We start from the raw sequence: 24,579 nt of genomic DNA on the forward strand, positions 1-24,579 counted from the left end.
ATCATTCCAGGGGATATTACATTATTTTGTCAGTCAGTCACTTTAAATCATCATAAACATGCTGATATGAATTTAGTCTTTATCTTTTCTACTGAATTAGTGACAAATTTCTAGTTTTACACAATATCCAGTGCAAAATTAGTTATAAAAATCTGTGAAGAATCTGATAATGGCCTCAAAGTTTCAATGGTTGTGTTAAAAATCGCAGACGGTGCAGGACAGGACCATTTTTGTAGTTTAGGATGCCATTGCGTTATTTAATTCATGGCTGGTCCCCAGATGACAACATGCAAACAGTAAAACAAAGGGCCCAGCTTGGGGTCCGGTGAATCTTATTTCGTCCAGGCTCCATGTCTTCAGGCTCTTTATCTATGCTAAGTAATTCTCCATGGCTGCCAACTCTTTGGCGCTTCTTAAAATAACTCTGTTAAAAATATTTCATAAACTCATTTTCTATAGGCAAAATAAGCCCCTGTGCTCCTCCGAAGCAGCACACATTTCTTCTGTTCCCCTTCTCCTCCAAATATTAGCAAATTACCACTTTTATTATGGATATGACATGAAAATAAACCAGATTTTGGAATTAAGCCTCACATTTATCAAATGGTTTCCAACTATGTTCTGTTCTTTTTTGAGCTGCTAAGTAGAAAACACCTTCTGTATTTCTGGGTTTACTGGTACATATTTTTTAAATAGTTATTTTTCCTTTTGCTTTTTACTGGAAGTAGCAGGAATCCTCATGTGGTTCCACTCCCTCTTTTATTTTTCCTTTTTTTTTTTTCTTCCCCTCTCTTACCTTGTAAGTTCTTCCTTACCTACCAAAGGATGTCTGTGCTACTCGGTGACCTCTACCTCTGAGACCAGAAGTTAATGAAGAACTCTCCCTAGCTGATGGGATTAGAGATGTCAGAGGAGTGGCCAGGGCTTTAAGGGACACAGTCTTTTAATCTTCTTCCCTAGTTCACTTAAGTTCAGTCAGCCATTGGAAGTCTGTCTTGTTAAGCTGTCAAGGTAATCAATAGACACATGCAGTGAAGTTGCTTCTTGGTATTTCTGAGCGTCCAGTCACATTCATAAATGTACTGCTGCTTCCTGAGTAAAAATGTTTAATCCTGGCATATTCATCGGCTTCTTAATAAGCACACTTACCCGTGGGAGCAGTTTGGCTTGCAGGGTCTTGAACAGCCAGTGGTAAAAGTTGATGTACATCTTTGCAGATCGGGACCAAGGACAAGCCCTTGCTCAATTGCATATAACATTTAATTATTCATCACTCTGGAATAAGAGTTAATGCAAGAACAAAAGCTTAACATCTGTCAGGTCTTTCAGTGCCGAAGTTTCTGTTTCCAGATTTTGGTTTGTTTTATACATTTTTCCCTCATTCTAGCAACTTTTCCATGTAATGTATGAGTTTTTTCCATGGTCTTCTGTACAACATAGTGATATTTGGAGCAGTTCTACAATTTTGCTGATGTTTGCTGGAGGTTTGGAAAGGCTGTGAGGATCTTAGCACTGACTCTGCCAATTTAATTAATCTGGGAGCTCCAGATAGACAGTTAATGGCTCCATTAATAATTTCACTTTTGTACATGCTTAGTTGTGAAGTATTGGACTGATACTTTGCACTCCAAGGCATGATAGAAGTGTCTTTCATTTTAGAGTCCATCTAGCAGTAATCTACTGCAAGCTTTGTAGATGTTCTCTAAAGCAGGGGTTCATGATTTTTCTTTAAGCAATTACTGCATAAGGCCCCAAGCCTGGAATAGTTTAGCTAAAATATTTTTTACAGAAAATACAAGAACCCATTGTAATGTCAAGGGCTTATGGTTAAATTTTACTAATGCAAATTGTTTTATGAATTAGGAAAGTCTGTGACAGTATTATAGTCATTCTAACTTTTTAAAACACATTCTAACTTTTATCAAGATGATAACTAAACCATACTTTTAGTTTAGTAAACTAAACAAACTAAACCATAACTTTTCTGATTTTAATGGAAAAAAATCATTGTATGTTGTCCAATCTTTCTGTAATGGTTTTGAGAGGGAGAAAATGATGATTAAAGCAAGTATTGAAAATTCTGCACACAAAATACTTTGTGAAAAGTTATTTCAAATCTAGTATCAACAAATCTGCATAGTAGATAAAATTGTTTGGCTCTTTTGTTTCTAATTTATGTTCACAAGAAAAAATTAGGATGAAACAGCAATAAGAGAGATCAATTAAAGCTACCAGTACAACTAGTTTTTAAAAAGAAAATCAGTTTACAGTTCAGACTTTAAAAATTACTGCAGTGCAGCTTTTGTATTTGTACTGTATTTGCAAAGAGTTATGTCCTGCGTGAAGAACTGGTGCAAATATAAATAAATTTTTTATCAGTTGTGAATCAAGGGTGAGTTCTACATCTAGACTTGTAAATACAAATATTTTTTTATTATCTAAAATATATCCCCTATAGATGATATTGAACTTTATTTTTCCGAATTTTTTTTATCAGTTTACATGCTTCTATTGCGGTATAAAAATACCAAGCTTCATTTGTGAAGTCCTCTGTTTATTTTCAGATACCTATGGTATCGAACCTGGCATCGTTATTCACCTTCTGATGTATGGTTTATCTGATTAGTGTGGTTTGGGGATTGCAATTACTTTGAATAATTTGTCATCTTTTGTCTGCTGTAATTTTTTATTAGAATTCTCTTAAAGAATGCAGTTTATATTACTGAATAGAGTGGGAAAGAAACACTGGAGAGTGCAGGGGGTGGTTCCTATATTTACTGAATATGCCTCCTCTTGTATGCCTGCCTTGTATCCCAGAAATGCTTCTTGTGGCAATATGTTTTTTCTTAATTGACCTTTTAAAAAATGCTGTGCATAAGTAAGAGTAAGGGGCTTTTGATTGCAGGTGTTCTTAATTAGATTAATTTACAAAGTAGATCAAGCCAATGAAGGGGGGACAGAGAAGTGACTGCAAGTTTATCAAATTGGCAAAGTAGAGCAATTAATCAGACTGATTTTAACTGGTTTCTTTTTTTAATGATCATCTTGAATAGCGTGGGGTGTTTTTCAGCTTCCATTAGAGAAGGCGTTTAATGCGAAGCTGCATTTTGTGAGACAGTTTGCTTGTTTCCTTGTGACATGCATGTCTTGGAGAGTGTCAACAGTGGTAATGAGCTGTATTGTATTGTACAAATATTGTAGCACTTGCAGAAATCTGCTGACATTCCCAAGGCACAGAACAGTGTCCTGTAAATTAGGAAAAAAACCAAAAAAAGTGTACAGCATCCTCTGTGAAAATATCTGGGGTCTGCCCTAAATTTCTGTATGCAGATAATGCAGTCCTGCCTAACGGCGTGTTTGCTCATGTCCATTAGCCACCAATGCGGTTACACCAGTAGTTCAAAAGGGCATAAATTCTCATCAAAGATAGAGCTACCCACTCAGTAATAAGTATAGTATTGGTGTAAGTCAGAAAAAAAAAAAAAAAAGTCAGTTGAGGTTTGCATTATTCAAAAGTTTATCGACACCAAACTCTAACAATTGACTGATTTAACCCCCACATAATTTACAAATTATTATTATTGACTGAGAATAGTATCTCTCCAGTGTACTATGCTCTCCAGTACAAATATTGTGCAGGATGGACATTGTATTTTATCTGAACAATAATTTGTTAGTGAAAATGTTCAATAGGCAGCTCTTCGGAAACTTCTTGTTGCAGCATGATGACAATCACTCATTAAGGTGTCCTTAAAATGATGCTTTTAACAAGTTATTATTATTTCTAAGTAAATTAATTCAATTTTGGGACTGTTATGCATATTGATAGAAATTTCCTCCTTTATCCATTTGCAAATGATCTTGTATTTTTAGATGGACTTTTTCTGCCTTTCACTGCAGAAAAAAAGAAAGTTCCATAAGATTGTACTTTTTGTACGCTTTGTACAATCTTACAGAACTTCCTTTCTTTTCCTGTAGGCAAAAGCCTTGTGTCATTTCATAATAAACGACACTGGTAGTTCCCAGGTTTGGCCCTGAGAAATTGGACCAAGGCCCCGTAACATTGACACTGAATATGGAGAAGTGATCTCTCTCCAGACACGACCTTCACAGTGACCTTTTCCTTCTCTTCAAGAGGTCAAATGATTTCCCTTCCCACATTCACAGTGAATCCTAAAGCATGTCAGAAAACAAGCAAGGATGAGTGTTAACACTTCTTACTGCAAAATTTAGAGAACTGCTACAATATGCTGATCTTTAAAGTTATTTCCATTCTTCTCTCTCCTATATAGCAGGTTTCTCCCCGTAAGATAAAAGCTAATTAATTTTTTTTATTTTTTTATTTTGAATCCCCTGCCCATGTGTACTCTCCCAGGTCCACTCACTAAAAAACTTTAATCTGCTTTGTACCCTAGTGCAATGCCGGAGGGGACTGTGGCACTGGGGGAGGTATTTTGGTGGCTGTCAAAAGCCAAAACACAGGGGTGGACAGGTTAGTCCAGAAGTGCAGCTGACAGATTCAGGTGTAAGAGAGAGAATTATGAATGCTTCCTTCAGCATCAGCACTGGTAAGAATGAGACCTTCCATAGGATATTTCCAAATACTGGACCTGCCTCTTGTGTAGAGCTTAAATATAGTTTTCATGTAAATTTGATGATCATTCCTTGTGCCATCAGCTCAATTGTAGTATTGGCATTATCTCGTACACTGTGGGTCTTCCTTTAAAATATACACAAGGAACACCCTGGCACCTTAACTTGGGGCATTTATATTTGAGAATTTTATCACAACTTAAAATACTGTCCTTCTCCCTGCTGTAAAACTGGTTTCTCCTCTTTATAAGTCCTCAGCCATTTTATCTGAAGTACCCAGAAATGAAAATCTTAACCAAGGTTGTCAGTTTGGGTCAAGCTTTTGAAAATTCCTTTTAAAATTTGGAGTTATATTTTCATGCCATTAACACTGAATACTTAAAAAACCATAATGTCCCGTGTTTAGGAGTTCTTTGGAAAACTACAGAATCCTTGAACAGTTGAAGGTAAAGAGGAAATATTTGGGTAATTATTTCAGGATTTTTGGTAGATTGATCATTGTGTTTGCCTTCAGAACAGAAAAGAATAGCTGTAAAAGATGATGCCTGAAATGTGTAAACTGCATTTTCTTTTGCATCTCTGGAAAGGTAGTTTCTCATTTGTCTGATGAATTTCTGTCACTTGACTTGATTTTTGAATCACTGAAAATAAGATACGATTTCAATTTTAACTGATATGGAAAACTGCTAAAAGAAGCCTGTAAATAGGAGTAATTAACACCCACCTCCCCTCAGTGTTTCTTTTTGGTGCTTTTTTAAATTGCTAGGTTTAAATGCACTGAATGTGAAAATATTTTAGACAATATTTATGTGGTTTCAAGATGCTTGAGTCTGATCAGTTACCAAATATTTCTTTTCCTTGGGAAGGCTGGAGGGCTGTACTAAACATGACCCTAAATACTCTGGTAGTAATATGAATCCAAGAACTTTTATGTGTTTTTTTGTTGTCTCTGAACCAGTGTTCATACCTGGATGTGGCTGATGAATTAATCAGTACAGAGGAAGGAATGGTGGATAACTACTAAAAGTGAAACATTGGCTCTGGATAGCTTGTACCTGTACAAAAAGTCTAAACCCACTAATAAGACATGATCTTAGTTCATAAACCATAAACGTTACTGCTGATTAATTGGAAGAAATGGTTCTGGATTCACAGTCTTGAGGGTTTATAGTTTATTTCAGCACTTCCTGAAAAATGCATGGCACTTCTGAAGTGTGAGGATACAGCTGCTTCCATGTCTTTGTAAGGCTATATGCCTCGGGAATCTAGACAGCATCATTTAAGCATCTGGTAGATGTCACCACTGAGAAGTTAAGATGCAAGATCAAAAATACCTGTCTAATAATGTGTTCATCATCGTTTTACTACTGGTAACATCAGCGTGTACTTAATGCTAGTCTAAGACGTTACCAAAACTCTGAGTTGTGCTGCACCAGGATCAGGTCAGAGTCAGAACTGGCGTCCAGCTGGCTTTTGGTAGGGGAGGTAAGGAGTGCACTGCACTGGGCGAAGCTGAGCGTCGTTGATGCAGCACAGCTGCACTGGCTGGTACAGTGTGCAGGTGGGAGTGGGGCTCTCGGCTCTTCTCTGGGCAAGCATCTCGGCCGTGACTCCTCCCTGCTTCTGTGCCTGCAATGAAAATATCAATGTCGTGTAGGTACTGTGGGTTGTCTCTTAGCGGTGAACTGACCTGGGTGCAGAACAGGTAGCTCTTTTCCACGTGGTTAAGTACTCTGAAACAATTATGTTTCTCAAAGCCTTTCCCCATGGGCATTTAAAGCAGCTCACTGACTGCTATTCCATAGGGTACTGTAGCTTTCTTTTTGATGCAGAATGAACCTGGTCATGAATTTGAAACTATTACTTGCCTTTTAGTTTTTTTCCCCAATGATTTAATAAGATGTTTGAAGTACCACCTTGAAAAAAAGACTTGAGAGCCATAGGAATAGGGAGAGAAATCATACTACGTTATAATAATATTTATACTGTTCTTTTCATTTCATTGACTTTCTGTCTGTATTCCACTGGTGGCCGTGTTTTCCAACCATTCCAAGTGCTAAAGCTGGAAAAGAGGTGATACATTAATGGTAGTCAGGGATTATAATCCTTCTCAGTCTCATTTCCTATAGGGCATATACCATTTTTTGCGATTATGTTTAATACTTTAATAGTTTGTGATAAATAGTTATCCCAAACAACAGACAGTTATTATCTTTGGTTAAGTGTTCCTAAACTTGCTTTCACAGTAACTTATGTGTCACATAAAGGATGTATTTTGTCCAGGATCCTTAATTGAGGTCATTGTTATTTTTGGTTTGGTAGTTGGAGTTTTTTCTCCCCCATGAAGTATATTATTTTTCTTTAAGAAAATTGATGTCATGGATGAAAAGCTGTATTCAGTAAAAAGAAAGCAGAATAAAATCCCTTTTTTAATGGTCTGAGGTTTATGGCATGAATATCTCTATTTTCTTAGTTTTTTTTTTTAAACGTACTATTTTCTATCAAGTAAGAATACTTCTACATTTGCTTAAACACTGCCTCAATATTTCCAGCAAAATACTTTTTAGTCAAATTTCCTTTTTAAAAACTACAGCCTCTTTGAACTCTGCAGACCTCACCATCTGTTACTCAATTTTCACTCCATAAAATTTTGCTGACATCTGTTTAATCAAAAATATTTTTATAGTCATGGAGAAATCTAGTTCAAACTTGGTATTATACTATCCCTATATGCCAAATAGAAAATAGGAAAATAATGAACAGGAACTTACGGGAGAGGACAGGAAAACAGTGAAATCAAGTCTGTTACCGCTTAGGGCACTGCTTGAATCTGGGAGCAACAGCCGTGTCCTGCAGGCTGCGGGGCTCTGCGTTTCCAGAGCCTGCTGCTGTGCAGGGGCTTCCTGGGACAACATGGGGCAACTTTCCCTGGCTTTGACATAGCTGGCTGTCCCCCCCTCAGCTGATGTTTTGGAGCAGCTGCTAGGCTTGGGTCTGAAAAGCCAGAACTAAGTTTACCAGGTTTTAAAAGCCTGTCTTCATTCCTTGCCCTGCTGTCCCCATCTTTGCACTTTCTTCCTTGATTGACTTCAACTGGGTAAAGGAACTCACACCCACGAGCTTCTTTACGCTGTTGAAACTCTCCAGTGGTCAGGACACCTGTAAGACATTAATGAAGTAATAAAAGTAGGGGAGACAGATGCTCTTACTTGATTCCATTTGGTTTTCCTGTGCCCTCTGGGGTGCTATGTTCTCTGGTTTCACTGGTTTTCTGTCAAGTGCACGTCATGTCAAAGTCTGTGGATGCTGTAATAGTCACTATAATAGATGTAGTGATAATTATTAGTATGACCTTATTTTTAGTCTGTTATTTTTAAAGGAAATGAGGCATGTGCAATTTCTGTCTATCTGTCAATCTGTTTACTTGGTTACCTGTCAAGCTTGATTAGGAAATTTTCATCAGTATCGTGGTCTGACAGACCTTTCCCATCTCCCACTAAAAAAAAGTTAATATAATTATTAAGCAATAATTTGTAACATGTAGTAACCAAATAACTATATATTTTTTCATTGTGCCTCTTGGTTATTATAAATTTTGACCAGTTAAAATGGTTTGTTCAGACATTATATGTTGTACCAAATATTCTTGATTTTGGAGAGGTATCAAAGTGTTCTGGCTTTTCTGTTGCTGTTGGGGTTGAACTTTCTCTTCCAGAATGATTTAGCTGTTTACTGCAGATTTATATTGTTTTGATTGCAAACTGAACTGATACTTACAACTGAGTGATAAATTCAGACTATTGCTTTTTAATTGAGTCTTCAGCAGAATATGCTGATTATTTTGAATTCAATGATGAGGAGCAATGTTTTTTAAATTTTTGTACAAATTGCATTATCTACACATTTCGTATTTACATATGTGTTATTAAACTGAAATGGTTATGTCATCTTCTGAAATGATATTTTATTCCCTTCCCTGAAGAAGAAAGTCAAGCCTTTTTTTTAATGATTAAGTAGATAAGACCAATTGAAATGAAACACTAGTATCATTTTGTAATGCTTAGAGCCCTTCCCTAATTCTTTATCCCCAAAGACACTATTTATCTCCTTTTAAGTTTTCTTTATTCAGAGAGCTTTATTAAGGTATGAGTGAAAGAAAGGTGTCTGGAAGTATTCTTTGATTTGTTTAAAATCTTCAGTTTATTTGGAAGGAATACTTTTCATCTGGTCTTTCAAAATCCTTTCGAGCAAAGTAAAAGGAAAGCTGAAATGACAATGTTTATTTCTTTGGGGTCTTCTAATGGTAGATTACAAGTGGGGAATTGTTTTTTTGGTAATGACCATGCTATGTAAGTTTAAATTCAAATTATAACCACAACAGGTTTTAGCTAGATGATGCAAACTGAATATGCTCTTTGTTTTGTGGCAGACAAAATCAGATTGTCGTCATGTTTGCTTATTTTGAGATCAGTAAACTGAAGAAAAACAACATATCTTTTAGCATGAAGAATGTATACTGCCTTTTCAAAAATATGAACTGAAAAAATTGCAATCGATTTCTTTTACATGCATTGATGTGAAGGTTTGGTACAATTGAAAACGCTAACACTGCAATGAAACGATGCTTTTTAACCTTTGTGGGTCAGAACAAATATCTGAGTGTTATATCACCTGTCAATCCCATCCAGGCAGTGCTGTATGTCATAGAGAAAAAATCTTGTAATTTTTTCTTGCTTAACTCTGTCTTTTGCTGACATTTAGAACAAAAACAAATTAAACTGGAACATGACAGGAAAATCTACTGGGCATAAGGCATAAACTCAGACTTTATTTGACGAAGAACCAAAAGAATAACATTTCCCAATGCCATTTCTCTTCTCCCCGGCCTGGGCAGCTGGGAGGATCCTGAAATGTTTCTCCAATGACCAAATGGCTTGGTGCAGGAGGACGTTTCCCAGGGTGTAGCTGATCGCTCCCTGGCAGATTGCTGCTGCAGCCAGAATCACAGAGGGAGAGCTAGGAGTGTGCTGCATTGCAGGTGGAGGTGCACTGATGAGAAATTCTGTTCTATTCTAACTCCAATTTTACCCTAATTCTTCCCTTGTTCTGTTCTACTCCACTACTACTTCTACCCTGATTCTAGTTCTTGTTCTGGTCTGTTTAAGATCACAAGAGATCATGGAGATAGGTGTACCAAGCTAGCAACCTTACACCTGATGCAGTAGAAAATGGAATAAGAATCATAATGAAAAAGCAGCAGGTTTCTGTGGGTTTTTTTGGTGGTTGTTTTTTTTAGTTTGTTTTTGCTTGTTTTTTTTCGTTTGGTGTTCTGTGTTGTGTGGGTTTTTTTGTTTGTTTTGGTGTTGGTTTTTTGTTTTTTTTTTTTTTTTTAGTTTGGCAATAGAAGAAGCTATCCTGTAGAAACCTTACGAGAGTCAAGTACTGCAGCAGTCCATAGCTAGAAGTCAAGTTAAGGACAATAAGCCCTTGTTAACTGTACCTTGTCTCTTTAGTGATATGCAGTGGAATGAGGAGTTTATGCAATGTTCCATGTTGAGACTCTGAAAGACTGTTTTAAGACAGTTCCTGGTATAGAGGATCTTTTGATGTGGCTTGAGATACTAATTCATGGAACATTACCAACTCTGGCCTTAGAGATGAAACATTTCCAAAATCAAGCCGTTGCCAGCTGAGAAGAATAAGCAGATATGGGCAAACCAGAATGTTTCAGTAATAAACACTTTGATATATTGTAGAACAGTTTGAGGAAAATAGGAAACAATCAGAAAGAACACCATAATGCAGCAATCTTGACTGTAAAAACTTTTAGTTTAGGAAGATAAATTCCTATTTCCTTAAGAATACAGGCTATCAAAATGAAAAGTTAAATTATATCATGAATTAAAACCTAATTAGAAATTAGAAATCAACTGGGGGAATTAAATGGCCTATTATTAATGCTGCAAAAGTGCTTCTAAGATGCCCCAGGGATCAAGACTTTAATGATGATTTGTTAGTGAATTGCTGAAGTTAAGAAAAAACTTTTAAGTTTCATTGGGAGTATCTTCCTGCCACCACAGAATTTTCCCTGAAACAGTACATTTTCAAAGTTTTAGTTTTCAGATATTCAAAACAGGCACTTTAATATGGTTTTCCTAATTTAACTCATTATTCCTGCTTTTGATCTTGATGAATTTTTAAATATCCCCTCTACATTTTGTATTCATGTAACCTATTTGTTTATTAAAGTGTATTTTTATGGAATCATAGACTGGTTTGGGCTGGAAGGGACCTTAAAGATCACCCAGTTCCACCCCTCTGACATGGGCAGGGCCACCACCCCCCTGCCCAGGCTGCTCCCAGCCCCGTCCAGCCTGGCCTTGGGCACTGCCAGGGATGGGGCACCCACAGCTGCTCTGGGCAGCCTGGGCCAGCGCCTCGCCGCCCTCACAGGGAAGGATTTCTTCCTAATATCTAATCTTAAGTCTAGCCCCTTTTAGTTTAAAGCCATTCCCCCTTGTCCTATTACTACCTGCCCTTGTAAAAAGTCCCTCTCCAGCTTTTCTGTGGCCCCCTGGGGTACTGGCAGGTGCTGTAAGGTCTGCCCAGAGCCTTCCCTTCTCCAGGCTGAACAACCCCAGCTCTCTCAGCCCGTCTTCACAGGCGAGCTGCTCCAGCCCTCTGGTCGTCTTCGTGGCCTCCTATGGACTCGCTCCAACAGGTCCATGTCCTTCTTGTGTTGGGAGCCCCAGAGCTGGATGCAGCGCTGTGGGTGGGTTCTTACAAGAATGGAGTAGAGGGGGAAGATCATCTCCCTCAACCTGCTGGCCACTCTGCCTTTGATACAGCCCAGGATACGGTTGGCTTTCTGGCCTGCAAGTGCACATTGCCAGGCCACGTTGAGCTTCTCATCCACCAACACCCCCAAGTCTTTCTCCTCAGGGCTGCTCTCAATTAATTCTCTCACCCAGCCTGTATTTGTGCTTGGAGGTGCCCCAACAGACATGCAGGACTTTACACTTGGCCTTGTTGAACCTCACGTGGTTTGCATGGGCCTACCTCTCAAGCCTGTCAAGGTCCCTCTGGATGGCATCCCTTCCTTCCAGTGTGTTGACCACACCACACAGCCTGGCGTGGTCCATCCATCAAATCCACATCTTTCCAATTAAGAGGCAAGGGTGTCATGTGAGCCAGTGTCAAATACTTTGCACACGTCCAGGTAGGTGATGACAGTTGCTCTTCCCTCATCCATCAGCGCTGTAACTGTGTTGTAGAAGGCCACCAGATTTGTCAGGTATGATTTGCCCTTAATGAAGTCATGTTGGCTGTCACCAATCACCTCCTTATTTTCCATGTGCCTTAGCATAGTTTCCAGGAGGATCTGCTCTATGATCTTGCCAGGCAGAGGTGAGACTGACTGGCCTGTATTTCCCTGGGTCTTCTTTATTTCCCTTTCTTTTTTCAGTGAGTGGGAACTTCCCCAGACTGCCATGACTTCTCAAATATGATGGCTAGTGTCTTAGCCACTTCATCCACCAGTTCCCTCAGGACCCACAGATGTATTTCATCAGGTCCTGTGGGCTTGCACACCTTCAGGTTCCTTAGTCTTGAACCTGATCTTCTCCTATAGCGGGCAGTTCATTCTCCCAGTCCCTGCCTTTGGCTTCTGCAACATGGGTGGTGTGGCTGGAGCACTTGCTGGTGGAGGCCTAGGCAAAAACCTGAGGTACTCGATGAGTACCTCAGCCTTCTCCATGTCCTGAGTGACCAGGTCTCCCGTTTCCTTCTGGAGAGGGCCCACATTTTGGCTAGTTTTCCTTTAATCACCAACATACATATAGAAGCTTTTCTTGTTGCCCTTGATGTTCCTGGCCAGATGTAATTCCATCAGGGCTTTAGCTTTCCTAGCCTAGTCCCTGGCTGCTTGGTCTATTTCTCTGTGTTGCTCCCAGGCCACCTGTCCTTGCTTCCACCCTCTGTAGGCTTCCTTTTTGTGTTTGAGATGGTCCAGGAGCTCCTTGTTTATCCATGCAGGCCTCCTGGTGGTTTTGCTTGACTTCCTCTTTGTTGGGATGGGTGGTTCCTGAGACTGGAGGAGGTGATCCTTTAATATTCCTCAGCTCTCTTGGGCCCCTCTTCCCTCCAGGGCTTTATCCCTTGGTACTCTACCAAGCAGATCCCTGAAGAGGCTGAAGTCTGCTCTCCTCAATTCCAGGGTAATGTGCACCCTCCTCACTGCCCTAAGGGTCCTGAACTCCGCCACTTCATGGTCACTGCATCCAAGGCTGCCCTTGACCTTCACGGCCCCACCAGCCCCTCACTGGTGAGAACAAGGTCCAGCATAGCACCTCTCCTCGTTGGCTCCTCTATCACTTGGAGAAGGCAGTTATTGTCAACGCATTCCAGGAACGTCCTGGATTACCTGTGCCCTGCTGTGTTGTCCCTCCAACGGATACTGGGGTGGTTGAAACCCCCCATGAGGACCAGGGCTTGTGAACACGAGGCTGCTCCTGTCTGTCTGTAGAGGGGCTCATCTGCTTGGTCTTCCTGGTTGAGCAGCCTGTGGCAGACCCCTGCTATTTATTTCCCTTAGCTTTTCTTAATTAACAGCCTGGTTTTAGACTTAGGGAGTTTGGGGCGAGAAAATGTGTAATGGGCCACTTCACATGGTGATCCATTCAGTGAAGTAGTATAGTCGGCACCATGCAGCGATGCAAGGAATAAAATTGCTCCAAGGAAAGTAGTTCACTGTGTGCTCCTGTCACGACAATATATTTTTTTATTATTATCATTCTTGTTTTGCCATGGCATAAATCATCTCATTCTGGTCTTTGGTAGTAACTTGACTTGAATTTCATTAGGCAGAGGTAAATGCTGTTCCACTGGCAGAGAGATTCCACCTTGCTGAAATCGTGACGCTTCTGACCATGCATTGCACGGAGGTTTCTTTAATACGCGTGTGCCCAGGCACGGCAGCGTGTAGCCACCTCAGCGGGCTCTTTGTGTGGGTTGCTTTAAAGAAACTGATGGTGATAGGCTGTCAAAATCATTAACTAACAGAAATGTGCTCTCTTCCCCCGGCCACCATTTAAATCCCCCAAAAGCTATCTTATTTCCACACTCCATGGCTTTGGCAAGTGTGTGCCTTTGTACAGGACGGGGAGCTGCTCTCGGCTGTCCCCTGGTCTGCCCCCGGCTTTCCAGTAGGAGCCCCCCGACAGCAGCTTTTTGAAGTTCCCAAGCTTTTAGCCCATAGCTATGTCACAGCTTGTGCATTGTTTATTAAGACCATTTTTCTAATGAAAAACATTGTTAACCTGTACAACCCAATTCTTTTTATTACAGAAGTTTTCCTCATACCCCAGGCCCACCCACCCCCCCCACCCCCCCTGCTGCAGGCACTGCTATAGCCTCTCTTTTGAGCAGGTGAGTTAAAAAACCCACGTTACAACTGAGAGTAACCTCCTTACTCTTGGGACCACTCCTACGCAGTTCAGCTGTGAATGCTGGGGGTTAAGGGATTCACGGGTAAGTTTACACCCACCTGCAGCTGATGGTTCTGCATTTCCCCCCTCCCCCGCCGATTCTCTCTTTATTGTTGGAGGTATATGCTCAAGTGTTAGAGGGGTGAACAATATAGGGTGGCCGAACCATATGTTAATGCAGTCTCCTTGTGAAATAAATCAAGCGTAAGTCTCTCTTGTGATAGACTGTAACTTTTGAGTATTAAAGAATTTGGAGAACAAAAAGGCTTATCTGCATGAAGACGATGTTTTAGAAGGAGAAAATAGTAATGGCTTTACTTTCCCATTAGCAAATTTCACCTAAAAATGGCACACTGATCTAAATTGCGTTTGCTTTGTTGGGCTTTTTTTGTGGGTTAAAGAACCACACGAGAAACCAGGTAGTAAAAATGTGGAGACAGGTTAAGGTGGGTAAGCGAAGAGAAGAAATTAAAGAAATGACCTTTTTTTTGGCCGTAGTTGGTTGGTCCATTTGTAAAATACAGATGTTTGCAGAATATTTTGCATTTTTTTAACTTTAATTTTCCACCCCAGCTTTGGTCACATCTTTCTGTCAGCTTTGACACAAATCAGTGAATAGTTTTAAATATAAAAATTATTTTCAGATGAGTTAACTTTTTATTGAAAAATATTTCCATTTTTTATGTTTCATGGCAGATTTTAAAACTTTGTGTTAAAAGTGAAGTTAAAAATAATGCAAAAGTACCGTGTCCTTTTTCTTTAGAAGGTAAAGTTAATGGAAGATATTCACTTTACACTTAAGTATGGAACAGAATGGGAACAGTTTTATTTTTTTCTATAAGTAGTAACTTCATGGGATTATAATGTCATATTTCTTGATAATACATAAGTGCTTTTACTCCTACATGTACTTTTACAAAATGTAAATTTAGTGAGTCACATTCAAAGCACAAAGGCACTGGGAGTTTGAAAGATTATTTTGCTTTATGCAGCAGAAACTATTATTTGGTATCAAGTCCAAAAACTTTTAAATCATCAAAGTTACAAAAGTATTGCAATAATTATAGTAAATACTGTGAACAAGCTACTCAATTGATATCTAAATTTAGTTCATGCAGAGAATTAATAGACACTTTTGTTTTACACTTGTAGAATGATTTTAATTAGAAGCAATTAAATAAAATTACATTACTCCAAAGTAAATTGCTGCTTTCCAGACTTTTTAAAATCTACATATATTCCATTTGTATGTGAAAGCTTACTGTAATTAAAGCTTGACTTGTTTATATTCTGTAGGAAGAGCTAGAAATCAGTTCAAGCAACCCTTCCACGTAGATGGGTTTTACCAGATTGCAGACTTCTCAGATTTCTCTTTGTAGCATTTTTTCTCCAAAGCACTTGGGTACTGCCACTGTTCAATTCAGGATGCAAAACTAGATAGACCTCTGATTAAGCTCTCTTTTTAAATTGATAATGCTTATGGTGTTGGTATTGTCTTGATGTTTTATGTATCTAGTATTTTAGCTCAAGGAAATATCTGACCAAAAAATGCCTCTATAGACATATGCACGGGAAAGGTTTGTAGTGAAATTTCAAAAGTAACATAACCACTGTTATAACTATAATGTCCCACATTAAATTTCTTCCTTTTACACTAACATGATACCCTCATTCTTTTGGCACAAATACTTGATGGAAAAGATGGTCTAAGGACAAAGTAGTCCCTCTAAAGCTTTTTTCTTTATTTGCCTCATGACTCAGCTGTAGATACTTTAAGAAAAAGTCAGTATTTTGTTCTGGAGCAGCATCCATGCCTATGAACAATAAACGTAAAATAGTATGTGGGATACTTGGAATTCAGTTTTATGGTTTGAATGTTTTGAAAAAATGAATTGGTTATCTAAAAGGTAGTGGATGGAAGAGAGAGCTTTCTGCTGCTAATAGTAATTATAGATAGAAAAGGTCCCTGCCAGTCAAAAATGGAAGTAAGCTGACCCAAATATATTGGTCACCACTCTTATGAATATAAGAAAGTGTTGTGTTTTGTCACTTCTACCTTGAATTGCATTTCCACCTCCCTGAATGGGGACTGGCAAATGAGCTTGTATATAGCAGGCTTTGATAGTAGTAGTAGCATTTAATGGATGGTTCCACTTCTTTAACTATTCAAGTTATTTAGAGAACAAGAATAGGTTTTCACATGGTTTGGTTTTTCTAATGGAATTGTCACTGCAATTTCATCTTCGCACTCCTTAGGCAAGAGACAAAAGCAGTTTTATGTTCTTTTGAAAATGTTCTATGGAGGTGCCTGCATGTACCAGTAGTAGTATTAAGATCTGAGTGCTGGTAGCCCTCATATGGAAAATGCATATTGCAAGTATGATTGCAAATATCATTAAATTTGCTTTAAAATGGGATTTTTTTTTTTTTAAAAAAAAGAGTATGGTTTTCTTTTGTTTCCTTTTTCTTATTTTCTTCTTTGTGATTCTTGAGTATCCAAAGCCAAGATAGAAAAGAAGAAACAAAAGCAAGAAGAAACAAGTTTGTAGCTTATTTTATTCTGTAGAGTAAGGAACTTTCTTAAAATGAAGCTGAGATATTTCATCTGTTCCCCTTGGCATTCTCATAGTGGGTTACATACCTTTATCTTCTTGGATCCTTTTCCATACGAGGTTTCTAAAATTTGGATCAGTAAATTCACAACTGTTAAGTGCTGTTTAGTTTGTAACAGCTTTGAAAGTGTGGACTTGAGTCCACTTTATTTTTAAGGTAAGATTACCTGCCTCACCTGGAAGGAGAGCGTATATAATGGTAGATCAATACGTATCTGGGGCCTGACTCAAAGTTTTCTTTTGCTTGTATGCCGCCTTGAATTTTCCTTAGCTAATTTATGCTGGACATAACTCAACATATATATTTACACTCATTCCCACCTGCTTTGCAACGTAATTTACTGTGAAGTACAAGATGACTTGAATTTAGAATATGTGAGTGGAAAAAAATATGTATAAATGATGTTTAGCGATGTGCAATGTATTCATTAAAATATGAATTCTGTGCCTCAAGTGCAATATGCTGATTTTGCATCTTTTATTAAGTGCTGTGTGAGTTCTCATGCTTTGACTAGACCATCACAAAAGTACATATGCAAAACAGTGGTGAAAGGAATGATGGTTTGGAATTAAAATTTTAATTCACTTTATGTTGTGTTACAGAATAACTTTGGTCCCAAGAATATATAACTGACAATGTAATATATGAATGTAACTTTGCAACATTCAGTGTAAGCATGTAAACAAGATACTGCTTAATGTAACACCTGCGCTCCATTTTAAAGAAATCATGACCATTACTCAGGCTATGTAGACCCTGGAAATTATCTCCTCCATTTATGTGCTGCAACCAATGTGAAGGAATTCTGAATTGTGAAAGCTGCTGATGTCTTCTGGTATAATCACCATCTGGCTATAAATAAAAGAATTTATTGACTAGTTGAAAATAGGACATTTAATTGATTTATTATATTTAAGCTGCAACAGGTTAAACAGCTGTTGTATTATAGTTTAGATTTGAGGTTGATAATTAAGTACAATCCAGGTACGTTAGTTGGCAGTAAATCCATTAAATTAGCAGTAGACAGACACATATTGAAGTGCTCTGAACAATGTGGATGCTTATCCAATGTATTGATGGGTAGGAATGGGCAAAAAATGGCTTTTTGCATCATGTCCTAACAAACGTTACTTTTTCTACAAGGCCATGCTCGAGAAGATACAAGTGTGGATGATATTGCTACAGAAATACCAGTGTGGAAACTTGCTATGATTTCTTTTTAGTATGTCATTGCCAGAGGAAATACTTACCCACCTCCCTGTTAGAAAAGCAAATTTCAACGTTTAGGAAAAGCAGCGAAATCTGATGGGTGTTTTTGTGGTTTGTACTATAATCTCTATAACTGGATGTGAGAGGTCAAGAATGGAAAAAGTGATGGTGGTGTTATTCCAAGTATTGGTTATTCTCATTTATTTAAGAAAATGTGTTATGAATTTGTGTATGCCTTCTGCTCTGATGATGAAGGTTTGCTATATTATAGATGAAAAGGGTTTCTTACAATAATTATAAACATCACTTCCTAATATCCTCTTTTACTCTATTTTTCCCACTCTTGGGAATGGCTTGTGCCAAGCTGCATAAGAGAAATGTAGTTCCATCTATCTGACTTCTGTATAGAGTACATGAAAAAGAATTTTATTACCGTGAATATAAATGTAAACGTCTTTCTAATGTTATTATAAATGTTCTTTGTGTCATGTATTTCATGTACCTGAGTGCATTTTGATACTGTATTGAAATTTACTATATTTCAGACTATTACAAAATTTAATGCTTATTGTACTCACTTGACAGCAGTATTTTTTCATCTACTAGTACCTGAAAAGTCTATTGCACAGGATATTTTTTAAAATTCTTTTCCCCCCCTACTCTTTGTTAATAGAACACTTTCCGTGGAAACTTAACACTTCCTCTCACATCTTCAAGGATGTAGGACCAAAAAAGTAGAATTTTAACTTGACAACTTTTATTACTTCTTGTTAAATTAAACGTGTTATTTATGAAGTATCAAGTAAAACTGAAAATTTCGGCATGTGTTTTATTCCATATTACTTTCAGTTGTATTTGTATATGTTTTATAATAGGATATTAAAGACACTTTCTACACTCACTTTCAAAGTTTGAAGATCAGCTGCTGAAAAAATGATGGTTAAACATGTATGTAAATGAAAATTTCAGCAGCATTTATGTACTGTAATTGAATGGCAAACTAATTGCCTTTATTTTGATAACATTTAAAAAAAGCATTGTAATATAGGGGATAGCAGATGAGTTAATAAGAGTTCTTTTTCTCTTTTCATTATTTAAATTTTCCATTCATATCTCTTGATAAAATTTCCTCAAGCTTTATGTGGAGTCATCTTGTGTTGGTGCATGCTGTGCTGGAAACTCAGGTTAACTTTCTTCCAACTCCCACCTGGAGTTCTTAATGGTATTCAGGTTTCATTTAGTGATAAATGAACCAAAATCTGCATATCAAGCATTCTTTTTGGATCAAATGGAAATACTTTGGGCTTTTTTCATTTCTTGATGTCTAATAATTATGTGAACTTAATCATGTTGCTGCTATTAGTTGATCATCAGTAGCTATCACATTACTGTAACCCAAAGAGCTCAAAGTTTTCATGAACTGAGGGTAGTTTTGAAAGAGGAAAAATACGTATACGTGACTGTTCCTCTGTTTAACAGCTGAGCATGGAGTACTTTTGATTTTAGGACTTCTTTTTCATGGACAACAATGAGTGAATTTACTTTAAAATTCCCATTAAGTAAAAAGGGAAGTCATAAGTCTTCACTGTGAATTTGTGTAGCGTCCATCATGATGGTCAAATCCGTTTAGCCTTCCTTCTTACGCGAGAGCGCGGCGCCTCAGTGTGCTGCTCACCTGCACTCACCAGGCCCTACTCTTGGGCTGGTGCCCTGAGCACCGAAGCATAAAGAGCAGAGAGGAGGAGTAGTTCACGTGTTTGCAGAAGTTTCTCCTGGATAATTCAGCGGACTCCACTCAGTTCTCCATTAATAATCTCTTTTGTAATCAGCTCATCATGTTCCAAGTGAACTTGACCGTATTGGGAAACATTTCTGGGAAAATTCCAGCCGTGCACAGAATCATTGGAAACAATTTGTGTGATAGTTGCAATTAGATGTCAGAGACTTTTGAAGGAATTGTAGGAAATCTGTGACAAGAGGACAGTCTTCCCTATGAGGAGCACTCATTTGGAGTCTCATCTTTTATGATTTTGTTGAAGACCAGTCCAGAAACTCTCCAGGGTTTTCACCCCTCTGCCACATGCAGTGGTTTCTGAATGAGGATCCTCTGAGTTGAGGGCTTCTCTCACCTGTTTCATGGTCAAGGTTACCTTGCGAGTTCTCTTTGTATTACTTTCTTTTAGACTTTGGCCAGGAAATGAGCATCAAGGAAAAGTCATTTCAGAACGACGGAGGACAGATTTCTAAATAACCGCTTACTTTATACATCAAGGCATATATAAGGCTATTAAAAACAATACAGGGAAATTAGATAAACCGGTTTAGATTTTCTTTATGATGATACTACACAACAGTTCATAAGGATGGCACCAAATTTAACCCTCAGCACTACATTATAGGCTAGTCTGCTTAATTTTATATCGGTAATTATTGGCAGGTTTTATGTATATATATGTGATGTGTCTATATGCATGTCCTGAGAATTCTTAAGCCTAAAGAGCTTGGTTATCTTCACACTTCTGTTTAAGAATCAGTCTTGAATTCTGTGCCTGCCCTGTGAAAGGCAAACCTCCTTAGAAACATTCTCACCCTGATTCCCATCCTACTCTTGATTATGACCTCTTTTTATTTTATTTTCTTTTTTTTTAGAGAGAAAAGAAATGGGAGCTTTTTACTTGAAGGAATATGCATACAATTATTTTTTAATCCTTGCATTTTCTCAGCTGGCTCCTGAGATTTGAACTAAAGGGAGGAAAATTATTCCATTCTGTTCCCTCTCTTGTGATGCAACTCCAGTGTCATCTCAGTTGCACAAGTTGGAAGTCTGGATAGCCGTAACATTATCACTAGGTCTCAAACATCATTAATGTGAGATTACTGATGAAGAAACAGAGTTTGATATTTATATTAACACATGCCTATGGTGTTTCTCTTCATTGGAATCTTTCCAGTCTGATTGTAACTTGGAAGGTGATAAACACATGAAGGTTCTCACAGTATCTACTAATGCTAAGGACCTCAAGGAATTTTTGGACTAAACAAACGAACAAAAGATGATTTTTTTTTCATTTGTAGTTGCCAAGTATCTGCTATAGGATCAGAGAAACTGCTCAGTCTGGAAAATCTAAAATCAGCCTTATGCAAATACCATTTTCTTACCTGAGGTGCTAACAGTTTGGGCAAGACTTGCAGTGTTAACCACTGTATAAACGTTAGCAGTGAGAGAACAAACCAGCCCATTCCTACTTACTTAATTTATTCAATAAATCACTGATAGTAAAACTAAAGAATCGTTCCCAAATTTCTTGGGTTTCATTTCAGTCTGAATTTCAAGTTGGGTATAGATAAGATGGTGTGAATGCTTTCAGTGTTTCATTGACAGTATTTCCAAAATCTTTATACATTTATATGCAACCACATAAAAAAGGGACACATGCATACACAAACACTTGCAAATATAAATGTTGCATGCTTTGTCATCTAGAAAATGACGACCAATGATGCTAAAAAACTGTTAGCACATTGTGCTTTCTGGCACTGGGTAAGCCTGTTGCATCTGTGTGTGTGTGTCTGTCCCTTGAGTATTGCAAGTATCACAGTTTGAAGATGCATTTAGTTCAGCTTGATTTCTTGGGGGGTTTGTGTTGTGGTTTTTTGGTTTTGCTTTGTTTTCTTTTGTTTCATTTTTTTTGTTTGTTTGTTTTTAGTACCACTGCTGGTAAATATTCTCATGTGGCAATAGCACTCATGACTTGTTTTGTGGTGGAAAGAAAAAAAAAGTTACATGACTTAAGGCTAGTGATATTTTACGGTATGATCAGAACTTCAAGAAAACTATGTTTCTCAATGGCAAAATATAAAATCTTATCTGCATCAGAGAGCCTACTTTAGTATGCATGGCAGGGCTACATTTGCTTTCCTGCTGCATAATTGTATAGTATTTTGCCATCGGTGCCTCTCTGGGTGCGTGAAATCCTGACCACTTGGTGAAGAAACTAATCCGGATAGGAATTTAGGATTAAGGATTAGTCTAAATGTTTTGGGTCTTACAGGAAAAAAAACATATTTGTCAATTCTCAGAGTATGAGGAAGCTTTTTTGATGTTAGAACTCCTTATGGCAGACTGCTGAAGAACCTTATTTCTTATTACTAGTTTTATGCTAGAACTGATAGGCAGTTAGGAAAAGTAGAAGCCAGTATAGCAGAAGAGGCTGGCTGAGCCCAGCTCAGGCATTTAGAGCATGGGCAGCACCAGGAAAAATCTCTGATCCTTTGTTTTCAACGCTTCCCCCTCCCCCATGCTTTCTGAGAAGGACAGTTGCTGATTTTTTTTTAATATTTTTTTTTTAAAGAATCTCCTGCTGAGAATACACACACACGCACCCCTCTTGGTGCTAGGCATAAACTATCCTTTTTTCTATCTTCAGCTTCCCATCTGTTAGCAGAAAGTGATGAGTCTGAAGAAAACTGCTTTGGAAAGTAGGGTAGCTTCCCTTGTGATGAACTTGTCAAGCCTTCGCAGCACCTCGGTGTGACCATTTGCTGCCTTTGTCCTCATTGTTAATAATCAGAAAATGGCTTGTTTTTAACTTGTGCAAAATATTTGTCTAGCTAGAAAGAATAAATTATTTTAATTCCCTTTTCTGGGCTTATAATAAATTTAGTTTGGTGAGATTTCTGTTGCATATGTATGATTTCTTGCTGAGTTTCCAAAGAGAAAAGAATCTCATAAAGAGAAATGTTGAGAGGTGATTCATTCCCGAAACCTAGATTCCTTTCCTGACTTAGTCTGTGCTTATGAGTGGGGGTAGGGGAGGAGGAAATGCAAAGGGAGAAGATGAAATGACTGAGGAGGAGCTGCGAGGATTTGGCAGTTCTTACCCTCAGAAACATTCAGATGAAATCTGTTGGTGTGTCTTTGCGTTCATCGTCTCTTTCCCCACACTTCAATAATTCTGGAATCCTTGGGCCGGTTTTAGTCTATTTGGCAGGCAGGTAGAGACAGCGAGACACCGAGTCCCTGCCAGCAGTGAAAACAGATGACCGGGCTGAGGGGAAAAAAGCCCTAAGAAAAAGGCCAGTGAAGGTCCCTGTTGAATACCAAAAAGCTGCTTGGGAATAAGATCTTATGAAATGTCACTAATTTGTGAAGAAAGCTCCATTTTAAATTTGCGTATTATTAGAGAGCAGAGAAGCAAGCAAGGCTTCATTAGCTCAGCTAGTCACAGGGGTTTTTCTTTGTTTCTTCCTGCTCTTAGTTGTATAACCATTCTACATTCATAATTTATATTTCCTTAGGAATAGTTTCTTCTCAATTGCTTGTCATTACTGGCATTCCTCTCTGGCTGAACCACTAACTTGTTTTTACTTCATTTATTTGAAGTATTGTTGCAGTAGTATGGAGTACTTTGTATCCTAAGGAGCAAGAGCCGTGAAAGGTCTACAGTTTCCCTCACAGTTATACAATAATGTTGACAATACTGGAAATCAGAATTGCACCTGTTTTTGCATTGAAAGCTTGGGTCTGGTTTTGTAGTCTCATATATCTTACTCCAGATTTCCTGTTTTCTTATACGTGGTCTCTAGAGTACACACTGGCCTTTAAATCCAAAAGCTTATTTTCTGTACAAATTTTGATTTATTTAATATTTCTAACATTACTTCTGTCTATTGGGGAGCAACTTTTCCTGGTTTTGTAATGTCTACATAATACTTTTCAGTACTAATGAAAAAATGTGAAGCCTTGTTATTTTTTATTACTTTAACACATATATTTAATAATTCTTCTAACAAACCTGATTTGATTTCTTTTTGTATTTAAAATTGTTCTACACCGTTACATGACTAAATGGGAAAAAAAGCATAAGCTATTATTTATGGATTAATTAATTTTTGTTTAGTTATTTAAACACAAGGCTATGTTTTTGTATTTGTATTCCTGATAGCTTTGCATTGCCTGTGGGTCAAATCATTCTTGTATAGTTGGTGTGTGCTTCTTGTTTTCTTGGTTTACACCAGTATTTTACTAGTGACATAACGGTATCACCTGCATTTCTTTTGTATCTGTTAAACAAACTGTTTTCTACATGTTGGTGTCTTTTGACATCCCATACATTTTCCACATTGCATGATGTGATGGCTTTCGTAAGTTAGCTGTTGTATTCAAATGTGTGATATGTCTATTGCTTGACAAGCTGTTTGTCTTTCATGTTGTTTCATCTTCACTTTCTTAAACTGTCCTGATACTTTGTTTTTCCTATTGCAGTGTATTGTTTTGTCGTGGTGTTCAATGAGCACTCAAAGGATTGCCTGAAGCATTTCTTGAGTTTTTTGTTCAGCCTTTTTAGTGAATATAGTCCTTTTTGGAATCCGATCTTGCTTAAATTCTAATTTTATTTAGCAGTTCACTTTTAACAACTATGTAAGATATTGTGGTAATGCCAAAGGAGGTTTAGCAGTTTTGTAAGTCAGTCTCTTTAGCTTTCATGTACGCTGAAGTGCTTGTAAATTATATCTCTTCTGCAGTGGAGACTGTGCAGTGTGACAAGGAGAGTAATGTAGTTCAGCTGAGATGTTAAACCCCTTTACTGATACCTGGTGGTTAGATTAAGAAATCTTGGAATTCTTTGAAATTATAATGGGTGCTTATTTGGACCTAAGTACCTTCAGATATCCATCA

The 24,579-nt window shown here is 37.9% G+C and overlaps 1 protein-coding gene across 7 annotated transcripts in view; it reads left to right on the plus strand.

Moving 5' to 3' along the window:
- Positions 1-24,579, plus strand: part of ATP2B2 (ATPase plasma membrane Ca2+ transporting 2) — a 432,242-nt gene that overhangs the window by 110,829 nt on the left and 296,834 nt on the right. The window lies entirely within an intron of this gene.

Source organism: Falco rusticolus, chromosome 4 (genome assembly GCF_015220075.1).
Source record: "Falco rusticolus isolate bFalRus1 chromosome 4, bFalRus1.pri, whole genome shotgun sequence".
NCBI lineage: Eukaryota > Metazoa > Chordata > Aves > Falconiformes > Falconidae > Falco > Falco rusticolus.